General features: G+C 37.3%; 1 protein-coding gene across 1 annotated transcript in view; it reads right to left on the bottom strand.

Moving 5' to 3' along the window:
* GAS2 (growth arrest specific 2) overlaps positions 1 to 16,712 on the bottom strand; it is a gene marked incomplete at both ends in the record, with an annotated part of 77,754 nt that overhangs the window by 51,979 nt on the left and 9,063 nt on the right. The gene's annotated exons all lie outside the window — the stretch shown is intronic.

The raw sequence follows: 16,712 nt of genomic DNA on the forward strand, positions 1-16,712 counted from the left end.
CACCTCCTGGACCATCCTGGAATTAGAGGGGAAGAAGGAAGGAAGTCACAAAGGCTATTAGACTATTCAATAAACCCAGTATAAATAAAAATCAATGAAACCGGAATTCTTCCAAGGGGCTCTAGATGTGGAACAACCTTACAGACCAAAGAATAATGAAGTTGACCATTATTTTAAATCCCTCTCCATTCTTGACAAGGAGAGAGAAGGATATCCTGAGGCAAATTCTCATTATACTCTAGAGACTGCTTCACACCTTGAATTTCCCGTTGTGACTTAAAGCCTTCAGGAAGAAGTTATGCAGCATTTGTTCATCTTTGCCCCCCTATATCCTTTCTCAGAATATTTTAATTGGACATGTCTAGTAGTCTTAAAAGAGTACATGCTTCTGTTAAAAGGAGTCACGCAAAATTTTCTGGCAGCCTGCTGGAGGAAGGGTCAAGTAGTCCAATCTTCACTTGGAGAAAAGCTGTCAAAACAAGCCTTTTTTTTCACTGTTTTCTACTAAAATCTTACATAAAACATAGCAAAAACCTTAAAGAAGTTCCTTCTTCAAAAAGATTTCCATAGCAAATATGTAACCTGACCTTCCACCAGTGCAGAACAGGAACAAGTATTACGGGCAGGGATGTTCAACTGGCCAACAGCAGCAGGAAGCAAGATGGGAAACAGGCTGGGAGCAGCAAGAGTTGGGCTGCTCTATGAGGGAAGATAAGCCAGGAACTAAGTCAGAAACAGCAGGAGATAAAGCTGGACACAGGGCTACAGCACAGGCTGAGGCTCCAGCCATGAAGCCAGGCTGGAGATGGTATGTCCACAACGTGGCTCAGGCAAGATGGGCTAAGGTCAAGAGGAGCTCCTGGGCCATGGGCAGGTTGGGGTCCCAGGTGTGGCTGGTCATGACTATGAAGGTATTTTGGTTCCCTCAGGTCCTGAGAACAACTGTTATGTATTTCTTAGTATTCCAACAGAATCAATCCCTTCAGAAGTACACAGCTAGTTTATAATCAACTCCAACTTCTCAAGTAGATTCAAACAAGTGTCATTTCATAGCACTGTATTTTAATGCAATTACATGACACATCCACTCTGTTTACAACATACTTGACCATATTCTCACAGAACCAAATTACCAGCAGCTATAAATCAGTTTAACACCATTAAAATGAAATGGGATTAAATTATTTTCCCATATTAACTCTGCTTGGACCAGAGTCTGAAGTGACACATGGATGTTGAACCAAGTTAAAAGGTGAACAAAAGGGGACCAAACAAATAATATCAGACAAAACTATATTCATTGACATTTTTTATTATGTCCGATGTGCAGTACAAATCCTGGATGACTTTATAATGGATTAGCAGCACTGTGACAGGATAAGATGACAAGAAGCCACCTCTAGTATTCCTGGCACTTGTAGACTTGTGCATAATCTACTCAGAGAGCATGGAAAGGAGATAAAGCTACAGTTACCTTTTGTCTGCAAGCAGACCTGCAGTGTCAAATCATCTCACCTCCCAGCTCACTCAGTTCCCAGCTCTGGATTTTCCACAGTGTCTATACATTACTTTGCTCTCAGGCTCTCCTTTGCAGAAAACTGGTGAGTCTTCTCCAAGATAAAACCTGTTTATAACCCCAGGAACAGCTTGGAAGGGCACTACAGGTGAAGTCATACCAGCTTTGTTTCCTTCTACTCAGTTCTCCAACTCCAGCCCAGCTGATTCTGTGCTTTTCAACCACTTTGTCCTGCCACATTCTCCAATAACCAGCCCATATTCTTTTGTATCATGCTAAGGGTATTAAACACTGTTCTGGAAGTCGGTGATAAAACTTTTGTATTATTTCAGGAAATTTGAACTAGGAAGACAAAAAACAAACTACACACACACAAAAATGTGCTATATGGCTAGTGGCTGCCATCTGGCAAGCAGAGAAGACTTGGGTTCAGTGTGGGCACAACCAACCTGCTCTACTGGGCACTGAGCCCAGAGGGGATGGCCCTGGAGAACAGGAGTTGCTCCTTGGCACCGATGCCCTCAAAACCAGCTAAAAGTGAGGAGAAAGCCAGGAGAACCTTCATGCTGCTCTTCTAGCGGCTGCTGGGAATGCATCGCAATGCCTGGCAGGAATGCAGAAAACTGCAGTTTTCCCCTGGGCCACCGCTGCTCCCCAGGACTAACAACACATGAATAAATTTGGTTCTAAATATATAATGTTTTCTGATTTAGGTAGACTATAATGGCTGAATATAGAAATTATTTCAAGAAAAGCAATTCAGAACAGATGGTTTATGTGTCAGAAATCTAGGCACTTAGAGTCAGCAAATAAACCATCTAAAACTTCATGTATGTAACAGACTGTCCATAAATTATGCTTCTGTACCGTGACAACTAAGACAGACCTTTAAATACATCAGTCACCCCAGCTTCGCTGTGAAACTTTAGACACTCACAGAGCTTGCAATATTTTTTTTACAATTATAAAGATTACAGTGTATTTTAAAAGTACATTTTTGTAGTAACAGCTCCTGACAGCAAATAGAAGAGTCTAGGTACACAGTTATCACACTTAACTAATCAAACTTGTGTTATTCTTTGGTTTCATAGTGAAAAGTGCCTGATTAACAGGTGTCCTAAACATCTCAGCAGTGACAAACACTCAAATGTAAAAACAAAGCATGTCCTGAACTACAGAAGGGAAAAAACCTACATTATTGACATGAAAAACAATAGTGCTTTAAGTCACTGTATGGAACAAATACTGCACAGATAAATATCTCAGGCACCACACAATCTCAATAAATTGCAGCATTCTAGATTTCATCCCATTTTCCACAATATTAGGGTCTTGCTAACGAGAACAGCAAAAAAAACCCTCCTCACCATTCAACAACAGCACAATCAGGATTATCACAGAAATCATAGGGAAATACTTGTATTTTCTTATCACCTAATAAATTTCCCTACCACCTTCTAAATAGAAGGCTACTTTTTTTTTTCATATTTCCAAAACTGTCACTATAATGTTCAACCTATAACATATGAAAGCTCTTATTTAAGATCGGTTTCATGCGCAAATATTTTTTACTGATTTGTATAAATGGCCTGACTATCTCAAAAGTGCTTTCTAACAGATCATTCTGAAGTAATTAGGTTTCCATATGGCAAAAGTGACTTTTGTTGACATAGTGTAGTATAACCGCAGTTGCTTTGAAACAGCAGTGGCCGCAATTACTCCTATCAAATATCATGAAAACAGTTCCCCAGTTACACTCCTTTTACAATCTTGTCTTGTTGATGTGCGTGCATGTGGTTTAATGCAGGATGTGAAAGTGTGAGTGAAACATATGATGCAATCCTGGAAAAATGCTGTCAGGTTCACTTCTGAACCCAAAAGGGACTCTCTTACACCCATGCTTTGAAATCACACGGAAAAATGTAGGTTTTGGGTACAGTTTTTCCAAAATGAGGGTCCACAAATGTGTGTTAAAACCCCCATGTTTTCAATAGCAGATTTGAGCTACATTCTGAAGATCCCTAATCATCCTTCCCTCTTTGAATAGATGATTTCACAACTTTTTGAACTGTCACTTGCACTTGAATAAAAGGAAAAAGATGGGTAATTTTGGTTGTTATGGAGGAGGGTCACAGTTAGATAGGCACTCATTGGAAAAATTTGCTTTTATCGCCTGATGAGCTACATTAACCAAAATGGGAGGAAAAATTACACATAGAGACTGCAGTATCAGGTGTAGTCACGTCTCATGTGGCTATTTTGTGTTATATAAGCATAAATTCATATTGAAATTTGAGTATATCAGCTAGATAGATGTATCTGTTTCAAAATTTTTTACGACTTTGCCTTTAACTTTGATATTGACCACAGAGCCATTATTTTCTTTCTTAAATTCTTCCCTCCTTCTGCTCAGGTGTTCTTAGAAAAGCCCTCCTCCTCTTATAAAATCTGAATGAGCTCTGTAGGACAGGGAATACAAGAGAGAAGTTCTGCCACAAACTTCTCTGTAAATGGGATTTTGCTCCTTGGGTTTTATTAATTTGTTAAATAGAAGTGAACTGAAGCTCATTGCTACAAGAACTCACTCTTATTGAACTGTTATAATTCACCTCACCACGGTGACAATACACTTAGTCAACCATCATTTATTCAGTTGCTATTCTTAATTCTTCAGGAATTCAAACCTAAACCATTTGGGATCTCATTTATAAATGACAGAAGTGGTGTCCCAGCCACTCCAGCAAAGCAAAATTAAGTTTAGCTTAGGCTGCCTTGCAGTGCCAAAATTCAGGTTTAGTGAATAGCAATAAAGCACAGACAAGTATAAACTAGACATTAAATAAATTAAACTGTAATACCTACAAGGTAAAATAATTACTCCTTGGTAAGGTGGGCCCTGGTTTGTTTTCACCCCCTATTCCATTTACTGTGGGAGACACCACTTCCAAATATAACAACTGAACCAAAAATCAAAAGAATGTGCTAAATGCATATGCAAAATGAATAAAAAAGGTCTGAATATGGAAATACATATATAGAATTTGTCATAGGGGTGGAAAAAAATAAGACCTAAAAACCAAATACAATCCCCTTGCAGCCTCTCCAAGGCCACAATAAATGTTAAAAACCAGGAAAATTTAAGAAAAAAAAAAAAAAAAAGAAATCACCACACACCACAAAGGAGAAAAACAATCCAAAGCTCAATATGGAAATTTCGAGGGCTTAGGAGATATCAATAAAAATTGCCAAACTTTTCAACAGACATTCAACCAGGAGCAGCTTCCAGATTAATGAAAAATGACATTGCACTTAGAAAGAAAGGATCCCTAAGCAATTCACTTAACAATCGGTGAAACATTGTCTTTCAGTGCAATACTGTCTTTGCACTGTCACATTAAGTACTGTAGAGTGATATCATTTTAATGGAATAGCAGGTTGGATTTCAAGTTTAAAGACCATGTGTTGACCAGATTTTTATCCTATGTAATCACCGCAGAGATCATCAAAAGCCAAAAATCACTCATTATCAACTTCCTAGATTCTAAGAAAGCATTTGTGATCACTTTGGAATACCTAATGGATTTATGATATGCCAATAAAAATAAGGCATCATCAAGGCTTTATATCAAAGTACAATGTTAAAATAAATACAGACCTATGTGAATGGTTTAGCCATACTGTTAGTATCAAAGAAAACATTCTCTCACTTCTTCCACGTAGCATTAGTTTTAATTTCTTAGGAGTAAACGTAGATGAGGAATGTGCTTAATTTAACAACAATAGAGCTTTAAAAGCTAAAATTTTGTTTATTGCTTTGTTCTTCTAAGACCTCTGTCTAAAAAGGAGCTTATTGGCCATGTAGCAAAAGATTAAAATATTGTCATTCAAATAATAATAAATAGTTATCAAAAACCAATCTAACAGGAAGACTGCAAGTAATGGCAGCTGACACCAAAGGGCCCATTTAAACAAATCTCAGACCCTGCCCCTGCCCACTCCATTTGTGTCATCAAGGATGGGATTAAGTCACTACAGCCCGAAATCTTGGTGACATCTATAAACTGACTTTCAAAACTTCCAGACATCTGACTCCATAACATATCTCTGCCTATGCACAAGTTCACTTTTATTAATAGTCTTTCAAAGATCTTGCAGAATTAATTTACAAACTCCAGGCACGTAGGCACCACAGATTAAAAGCCATTACTTCTGCTTATCTACAACCTGAAAATGCTAGCAGGCCAAACACAAAAATCAAAGTTGTCTTGGTTGTTTTTCTAGTGCTATTATAGCATTAAATAGAGTGACTGCAATGAAAAATAAAAAAAAAAAACAAATAAGTTTATTAAAATTTTATAAATAGAGACACTAAGGTATGTCATGGCAAAGACCTCCTTGTAATGTCCCTGAAAACAAACACACAGGGCTATGCTTTGTCCTTAGATCTCTAGTTTTCAGAATTTATCTTTAGAAAAGGATTTTAAAATTGGTATTTCATAATAGGTGTCTTGGATAACACCTGATTAGAATAGAACAGGCAATTCTCGCAGTTGCTCTTTCAGAGGACAGTTACACCTTATCTTTGATACATGACCATGAGCTTTTTCTCCATCACAACCACAGAAGCCAGAGCTGAATTAACATGAGTTAGTTGAAGAACTGTAGTTTCTGAATTTCTCTCATTTGTATTGTAATTTAATGATGAAAAAACAGGAGGATTGCATTTGAGTAGGTAGTCTGTGGCTATTGCATTGTCACACAACAGGACCTGTGAATGCACATGGCACTACACGTATAAGTAACAATTTTCCATGAGATATACGCTGGTCAAATCTGAGTGGATTTTCATAGGACACATTTCAAAAAGCATCTTATCAACCCACAATAATTTCTTATCAGGCATCACATTATTGAAGGGGATGTGATTCTCTCAAAATAAAGTTAAATATGAAAAATATTACATTTTGGCAAAAACAACCCGTTTTAGCCTCAGAAATTTCAAAATCATTTTTTCCCCTTAATCATTCCAGAAGAACACAAACTAAGGACAATGCTTAGAAAATTTCAGTCTGAAGAGCTGAAGTCCATCAAAACACATTATACAATCTAAAATTTCATATTGTAAGATGTTTCCATACTTTCACCTAAAGTGTGGTGTAATATAGCTCAAATAACCAACATATATTTATAGTGGATAAATTTCACTGGCAGTCTGGTAAGAAGCCATTCAAATTCCTTGATGTGATAATTATAATGTTGGGTATATCGCTGTCTTATAGTCATGTCTCTTCTCCCTTTTCCTCCTGTTTTTTCTCTCAGTGACCAATCTCACGCTTGGTGACCATGACCTTGTGAAGCGTGAGGCGGGATGAGGGGTTCCAAGCTCTTTCTGTAAGATTAATTCCAAATGGTGCTTTACCTAACATGAGCCAAGTGTCAAGGAAGACGGTGATAAAGATCTATACGCTCTAAAGGAAGACAGAATTCTTTCAGATGCTTTATCTGTTTGCTTTTTGCATTTCCAGATGTTTAACAAAGACACAGTTTTTATGCAGATGATGAAAACATTCAGAAAGAATCTCATGTGTAGCTCACTGCAGGTAAGTCTGGTTCTCCAAAGTCCTGTATGTTCATTTGTAAGAAAAATTACATCTTTGCCTTTATGATAAAGAATCTGATTTTCTGTGAGTTTTCCAATTAGAAACCGCAAGGAAACTGCTAGAGCCCTGGGAATTCTATGCTGGCTTAGAATTTAAAAATGTCCATGATTTGAAAAACATGTTGGAATGTTAATCTATACAGCCAAATTTCCACACCAGCCTTAAATCAGCCTCTAAAGTTGTGAACAAAGCTTTATTGTATACTTGAAGCATTTGGGGATAATCTACATACACAAGCCCAAACGGGAGTACATGTTTATTTAAATAAACAAATTAAACATAATCTTGATATCTATAAATTGGTGTCTATGCTTGAAAGTGACTTCTGTTTTCTCCTTCTGCATTGCAGTCATCACTTATGGCTGTAAATTCACTGTTCCCATTGTTGCAGAAATTTTGGCTCATTATTCTAAGTTTAAGACTCACTACTGGTAAATGGAGCAAATTCTATAGTTCTTCCTTATTCATTATTCCCTAAAAATTGCACAAATAGGCTGAAGATAGTTGTTCTAAATTACATTTTCTCAAACATATACAAATGTATGCTAATTTCCATTCAAGTCCCTAATCCTCCATTTCTGTTCCAGACTATTCTTAACAGTCTAAATGAAAAGTCCCATAGAAAGATCTGTTACAAACATTTTTTACAATTTGCTTTAAACTTCAACAGAATAAATAATAGGACTGTTACAATGCATTTTACATAAAAGGCAAAATCTAGCAAGTTTGAAAACAGCTGTTTATATATCTCAAAAAATATGTCACCTCTATTTGCAATACCTGGACTGAAGTAATGGTAAAAATGTTATCAAAACTTCCAGTTTTAACTCAAATTTTATGAGGTGTTTACATATCAGTAATCCATAAAAAAAAAACCAAAACAATGTTAACAAAAAAAAAAAATTGGTTTGTTTTCTCGTTAAATGATATTATTAGAAATCAAAGTTTGTTCTCCTCATGACCTGATTTGCAGTTTGAATCATGAGGATATTTTCCAGAGTAGGATCTACCAGGCAGTTAACTGCTTAAATCTGCTTCTTCCCTGACAACCACCTTGAGATGCAAATTCTAATTATTTCTGCAACATCAAACAGGAGTACAAGGAGGGTTATGCAGGAGAACCACAGGTTCACTGACAAGAGCAAGGTCAGTTCACACCCTCATCTGGGTGTTCCTGCTCCAGCAGGGGGATTGCACTGGATGATCTTTCGAGGTCCCTTCCAATCCCTGACATTGTGTGATTCTGTGTGGATTAAATGTGCTCCAGCCAAACAAAGGAACGAACTATGTTTTCCCAAAGACAATAAGTATCAATGGGAAGAAAATCTGGAGAGAGACATCTCAGTGTCCTTTCAGAATTGTGTAGCTCTGTCCCAACACAGTGCGTGGCTTCAAGCACACCCAAAAGCTTAAAAGCTTTTCAATCTGGAAGGTGAAGACAACCACAGAATATCCTGAATTTGTTCAGAACTCTCCCTCTACGGTCTGGTGAAAAACAGAACTCCATCCCACCATGCAATGTTCCTGCAAGCAGAAAACCCTCACTTGGAAGAGTTATTTGCTGAGGCATATAGGGTTTGTTCACATGAGCTGTTGCAGGCAAATCTTGCGGTATCTGCAAGAAACCTGGTAGCGATCCAGTTGAACATGAGCTCAGCAAACTACTGACATGCCTGAGAAAGGTACAAGGAATTCTCTAACAAACAGCTCCACAGTCTTGTGGAAATGATTCCTTCCAGATGGATTAGCACTTGTGAGTCATTTCACAAGATTATTCTTTTCCTCTCATATCCACAGCAGTCTGCCACTATGAAGATTAATATACAAAAAGACAATGCTCTACAATTTTTTTCCTCCCAAGTAACTGAGGGCCATATCTATACTGTAAATGATTAGAAATTGGCTCCACAAGCTTTTACTGCAAAACAAAAGTCTCCAGAAAGTACAAGTGTGCAGACAAGCAACTTGCTGCCCCAGAGCACAATGAATCTCTTCGGAGCCTACGCACATCCAAGCTATTCTCAACTGGAAAGTCAGATTTATAACTTACAGAGAGCACCTGAACATGGTCCTGCCATAGCAGAGGACTTTGTACGCTGGGCAGACAGGTTGAAGGCACCAAACTTACAGAGTCTGTGTCTCGTGGGAATCCACCCCATCTACAGGACACAGATAAACTTGAGAAATTGAAGCCTACAATAAAAATAGAACCACCTTGTTGATCAGAGCACATCAGACTTTCAACTTGGTGACCCAGTGTCTAAGAGGACTGAGATTCACATGCTGCAAAGGAAGATATTTCAAAACAGACAAAGATAGAAGAGAAAAATTATTCTCAGCCCTTTCCATTTGAATTCAAATCATATCTTCAAGGCATGAAAATTTATACCCTTTCCAAATTAAAAAAAAATTCAAACAACTCTTTCTGTTGTACCTATGGATGGTCTCATAGCAATCACACGTACCCAATTCTGCTTGAGAATCTGTTTATCTTATTCTTATTTGAGAATACATTGATGCAGTAAATTCAAAAAGTATTATTATATTTCAGAAAGACCAAATGAAAGGAAATTATAAATTTACTAATGTTCATTGCACAGCACCTCAATCATTTCTCAAGAGGAAGATTCCCTTAGGATGGGACCTTTTCTACTTGAAGAAGAAAAACAAATTATCTGGTTTGGTTCACACCTACTTTTTGACAGCTCCAGCAAGGGAAGGTCAAAGAGCTTCAGTCTTGATTTTATAAACTATATATATATATATTTTTTACTAGCCTCCTCATTTTTAAAAGTCCTTCAAAAGTTCTGTGGTCTTTACTACTTTATTCAGGTTTTTTTTAGATGTTAAACCAACTACTTTGAGTTATGCCAAGCACAGGCTGCCTCCTGTCCACCAGCCAAGCCATCTGCCTTGGGAAACTATTAAATATTGTCCTAGTTCTCTTCCTGGTTTGATATTTCATCCATTTAGGTTAAAATATACTAACACAACCTATTACACCTTCTACAATTGGTTTGATGTGTAGGGTCTTCTGCAAACAAAACCAACAATTTAACCTAACAGTATCTGTACAAGTGTCTCCCTGTGTCCAAGACTTGAATGGATCTTCCTGGATTACTTAGAAATGAGGGTTACAGCACAATATTCGTTTGTCATTTAACCTATGTGATAATTATCCATATGGTGATATATAATATCTTCTAAAAACAAATTTCCTCATTTCTAAACTGCTGCCAGACACTTTGTGTTCCTTGACAATGCATGCCTTGGGGACTCAGAGGCATTTGTTCCTTCTCGTGAACCTCCAGGACACTGATAATTTCTCCATTCACATAATTCCCTTTATGCAAAGGAATTATTGAAAAGATAAAACAAGCATAAATGTATCTTTCATGCTTATAAATTGTAGGAGCAGTCTCAGAGCCATTACTCAATCCTGACTCCCACTGGTTTGAGAAATGAGTCAAATCCCAAATCATTGATACAGTCTCTTCTTTAGGAGGATGGGGTTCACCACATTTGCTTACAGTCCCATTGCAGAGCAGATTCAAAGCTCTTTGAAGCCATGGATTCATAAGAAATGTATGTCTCCTATCTACATTTAGAAAACTATGAGTTTCCATGTTTCTTGTAAATAAGCAGAGTCAAATATTAATTTGTTTTTGTGATGAAACTGCCTAATATTAATCAGAACCCACAAAACAAGGTAGTGATACTGTTTGGCACAAGAGCTCAAAGCGCTTTACAGTGTTCACAAATCAAGCCACTATGGTACAGTGAACAGTATTCCCAGGTTACAGATGTGGAAAACAGAAGTACAGAAATGCATTCTCCAGAAAACAAGCAATAAGCTTAGAGCTGAGACCAGACATTAATTTGGTCTCCAGTTTATAATCTTCTCAGTAGCCCCTTCTTTCAATATTGACAGAATTCAAGTCAATTCCCTGGCTTTTCATGTCTCTTAGTTTATAGAATTCTGCCACTACTTCCACAGATTTACATAATTCTCTTTAGAAACACAAACATCTTGAAATTTAAAACAAACTATGAGTTTTCAGTTGTGTAATTGCTGAATTGTTTCACCTCTGAGATCCAAGTTAAACATTAGAACTTAATTAAGGGCAAAAAACTTCCATCCCAAATATTGGTTTAGATCTCTTAATTGTAACTCCCAAAGTGCATAATGTGACCCTCAAAGTGCTCTCACTATGCCAAAATTTCACCTTATGCAAACCTGGACAGCTCTGAGAAGACAACACTGTCCCAGTGATCAACACCCACCGAGCATCAGATTCACTGAGTGTATTTCCCAGGAGCAAATGGAAGTTTTGGATTTGGAGCAACTGCAAAATACAGTTCAGATACTAGGACTGTGGGTAAGATGTGGACAGAATCTCTTAATGTTATGAAAACCATCAGTGTGCACATACACAATTTACTGTTTCCATAACCAGTTTTAATGGAAGTGTCCATGCATGTCCAAGGACAGAATTTACTCATTATTTTCTACACAACAGCTTTATTTCAGGGCATATTCGGTTTAATCTTATTAAATCAGGTCCCATCGAAAGAATAAAATTAAGTGCTTATTTGAATTCAGCATTCTAAGACTTAAGAAATACTTGCATCTGGATTTATTTTGTACTTACTTCTGTTTCTTTTATAGGCCAAATGAAATCTAGAACTTGCATTCCTGAAAATGAAGTTTAATTTTAGATTCTGATTCATTCTTCAAAAGTATTTCCTAGCGAGATTTGAGTTGAGATTTATCTAATTAACCTCTGAGAACTCAGAGAAAAATGGTGGTTCAGCTCCAACCTGTTTTCATTTATTTGGCATGAAAACATTTTTTTCAGTGGAATATTCATAAATATATAGGCAGCTTCAAGGATGGTGGGCAGAGTAGTGTGCTCTGCCTATTAAAATGGTGATAACTATTAACACAATTTATGTTTATTTTAAAATCCTAACTAATGGGCTTACTAAACTAAGCCCAAGCAAACGTGGGCTCTGCACATACTGTACATGCCTTGATGCTTTGAATTTGTTTGTACAGCTGTGAAATTCTCAAATTAACTATCTGTCAGGAAAAGTAAAATATTGCCAGGAAAGCATGGAGATGAAATCCAAGCCAATGGGAGAAAATTACAAAATGGCATCCTGTGACATGAATCACTTTTATGGAATAAGTCCTGCTATAATAATAAGTCTGTAGTTTCTAGTAGTTTCTAGACAGTAGATCATTAGCAGCAACAGCACAAGTAGTTCCAACAACTTACTACCATACAAATCTTGAGCATTTATTAAGATTGATATCAGTCAACTCCTTGTCATTTTATAAACGGATGTGACTAGATTTATTTATGAGTGTAATATCACTAGAAAGGGGAAAAAATTACTTCTTTAAAAATATATCCTACATTCACACTAGTCTAATACTGCCCTCACTGTTTAAAATTTCCATTTTCATTTAAAACTCAAAATTTTGTTTGTCTGAAGCAAAGCATCAGATACAACATAAGTGTTCTCAGAATCATTAGGTTTCAAATCATGGTTTAGCTGCTTAAGGATGAAGAACATTGTCTTCTAAGATTTGCAAAAGAACCCAGCATCCTTCGAAATGAGCAATTGTCAAATGCTTCATCTTCAGAAACTGAAATGCTTTTACCAAAATGATTAACAAATCCAACACCACAAGGTTAGGGAGCTAGACTTGTGGAGGACACATTCAAGATATTTATTATGATATCCAAACATGCCTATTATGGTGTTGAGCTCTGATGGGCAATGAGCAGAGGCTGCGTAAATGGCAGCAGAGGCTTCCAACCCAGCGCTCTCCATCACATGTTACTACCCTGGGTAACACATACCAGAGTGGAACGCAGGTGATATTCTTACCTCTTAGAATTGAATCTCTATGGCTATCTTTACACAGAACAAAAAGTACAAAATTATTTTAAAATCATTTCTTTGAAGTTTGACCCTTGTGAAATGATAGGTTTACCTATGTCCACCTGCACAACCAATAATGTATTCAGCCCTGAGAACCAAGAACGCTGGGTCAGCTGAAGATTCATCCAACCCCAACTGCCTGTAAGTATCCAGGGAAGACTAAGACCGTAATAAACATTACACCTCTCAATACTTTTTCAAGCTCCAACCATTTTCAACTAGGGGGACTTCCTCATCTAGATGGTGCTTCTGTGTATTCAATCTTCCAAGAGATTTCTCTTCCATCACCTTATCCAGTGCTTTCTTGAGCCCAGGTAAACTTTAACATCCATTAGCAAGAAATTTCCAACCAGTTCATTAACAAGGATGCCCTTTTGTTTATTCGGCTCCTACTCACTTCATAGTTTTTGTATAGAAAAGACTGAATATCTACCATGCCATTCCTAATTTTGCAGGTCCCATCATATGCCCCCAGGCCAACTCTTTCCACACAACCTCCTCACTCATTAAAAGTTACTCGTTCATTTCCTTCCTCTGACTCTTAAGGGAAGAAGATTTTTGCATCCCATGCCTTTAAATCTCCTTCTCAGTTTTTTAAAGCTGTATTCCCAAGTCACATTATCAGTAGTTTCCCAAATTTTGACAATGTCCCCAGTATCGACAAGTGTCACCACATGATATAAAAGGAGTCACAATTTTTTTTGTTTATGTTTTCCTGATTTATTCCACACTCAGAAAGGCTGCTGCTTACCTAGGGGGGCCCTGAAAGCTGAAGAAAGTTCAGTTCTCCCTGATAAGAAAGGAAATGATACAGTTCCATCAACAAACAAACTCCAAAACTTACGGTGACTAGAAACATATCACACAAGCAGTTAACCCAGAAGCAATAGGATTTAACCTCTGCCATTCTGTAGAGCATTGCATTATGAATGTAAAGAATTATGGCAAACAACTGATGAGTCAGCGTATGCAATATTAGTTTTTAATGTCTTCTAATATGAGTTGCTAGAGCTGCTAGACTGGCCAGACAGCCCCAAAGAGCTTCACAAATAAGTCATGATCAGTAGTACATACCAAGCAGAACAGGATGTAGCATCTTCCCCTAAGACAAAACTAAACCCAAAATATTTGTTGGAGCTTTGCCATCTAGGAAGTAACTTCCATAAAAGGAAAAACTTCACTTATGAAAACAAACCAAATCATAGAATGTCCTGGGTTGGAAGGGACCCACAAGGATCATCAAGTCCAACTCCTGTCCCTGCACTGACAACCCCACAGTTCACACCATGTGCCTGAGGGTGTTGCCCAGTCTCTTCTTGAACACTGTCAGGCTTGGGGCTGTGACACTCCCCTGGGGAGCCTGTTCCAGTGTCCAGCACCCTCTGGGTGAAGAACCTTTTCCTAAATCTTCAAGTAGGGGGACTTGATAAGAGTTTTTTTTTCCCCATTATCTATAGTGTTATCCTGTCTCCCTCACTCAGCTGCAACCTGGTGCTGCCTGCAAGCTGATCCTTCTGGCAGCCACTCATTTTGTATCAGCCTGCTTCTATCTAAAAAAAAATAAAAGTTACATATAGAGATAGAAAAGCATGTTATTTGTTTTGATAGCGGCTGGAGCCTATAGAACTTCCATCTGCCAGTGAAGTCACCAGGGCTCCTGGGTGAAAGACCATAATGTTTCTGCTTTCCTGTGCACAGAGGAACGACAAATGGCTTCAAAATTCCACATTTATTATGAACAGAATACATAATAATAATTCAGGGGAGGATTGTGGAATTCTTACTACACTAAATTTCATACGGTATAGTCTTCTTACAAATTTCCTTGGCACCACAAGTCAGATTTTCCAATGTGTAGACTAGTCCTATTGCCTAGGACGGCTACACAGGGAATTGTAATCTGAAAGGATAAATAACTCTCTAATAGCCTACAATGACACGAATCTATTACTCTGCCATTTCTTTGAATTCTTACTATACTAAATATGAAATAATATACATTGAGAAAATAGCAGTGGAGTAGAATTTTCTCCCTTTAATTGCATTGCCTGTTATATCAGCTTGACAAAAAAAGACTAACAAATCTAAGTAAATACAACATATGGGATTACAAATGTCCAATTGGCTTCTAATGTAACATAGGCTCAAAAAATGGGATCAACTAAGTGAAGTAAAGAAGGTCAGAGTCTCAGCTGAGGAAGTTCATAGAAGGAGGTCTACATCTCTTTTCAGTGGCAAAACCAGAAGTACCAAACATAGGAAAGATAACCCAGGAATGTACCAAAGTAAGCGAGCTCCAAATGATATAAAAAAACCCACCAAACAACAACACACCAAACACACAAACCAAAAAGCAGTAGTTAGATATCTAACAAAAACATATTGTTTGAATTTCTGAATATTCACTAGAGCTTTGTAGTAGAATTTATGAGTATTATTCTCCTGAGAATTTTGTATGAAATAGACAGTTTTCTGAGCTGTCAGGCTGTGAAAAAATGCCTTACGCTTTGTGATTTAATTGGTTTTCTAGTGCTCCAGCTGGGCAAGAGATGGAAATGGAATGTTTTCAAACTATATAGCCAAGTTTACTTGTTGGGTATTCACTGAAGCTTTTAGTAGTTTTTGTCAATAATGGTACTTTTTGTTTAGAGAAAACAAATAAACAAACCTCATACAACAAAACAACAAGTAACCCTCTTTCTGCTTAGCTACTTCCTAGGCTCAATCAAAAATACTTTCATAAGTGCTATCTCAACTTGGGAAATACCATAACACTAAAAGGCCATCACTTAGGAAAGACAAGCTGGACCATATTATAAAGAGCAACTCGGAAGTCATCCAGTCCTTCTACTACCCAAAGCCTGATTATAATTTGAAATATGAAATATGAATTCCAGCTGTCTTTTCTTCTTTTGTGGAGGAAGACTTCCTTCCTTCTCTACTGATCTTTCTTCCCAGATATTTCTTTCTTTTTTCTTTAAAAAAAAAAAAAGGCACCAAATCAAGCAAATAATGGTCCCCTGCACGCACCCCAACCCACAGAAGGTTAAAAATAATTAAATTAATAAAGCCTGTCTTAGTCCAGACAATTTCTTCTGCAACAACAATTATAAGCTTGGAACCAAGAAAAACAACGTATGCAGCTGCAGCTGACACAAGGTTGTCAGTTCCCAGAACCTCCGATAAAATTTATCCTGTGCCCTAATTTCTGCTGCAGACTAGTTATTTAAAACATAAAGAATAGAAAATGCATTATGTGATTTCTGCTCCTGGGCTCTTTTTTTACCTGCTGTGTATTTCCCTGGTTTAGCTTTCAAGGAAGGTGTAGTCAAATTCAATCAGAAAAATAGAAACAGTTTCAGAGTAAATGCATTAATATGTCAACTATTTCATTTCACTTCTCCCAGAAATAAATTCGCTGCACTTTTCAATTTCTCCAAATAAGACTGTCCTATGAAAATCATTTACATTAAAGGGACATTGTGGCCAAGCAAGATCTTAATCAGATCTTTGCAAGGCTCTTCAGTATTTTCTGAAGGTTCATATTTTCCACATCATCCCCACGACTGTCTTTACTTAAC

This window comes from Nesoenas mayeri (genome assembly GCF_963082525.1).
Source record: "Nesoenas mayeri genome assembly, chromosome: 5".
Classification (NCBI taxonomy): Eukaryota; Metazoa; Chordata; class Aves; order Columbiformes; family Columbidae; genus Nesoenas; species Nesoenas mayeri.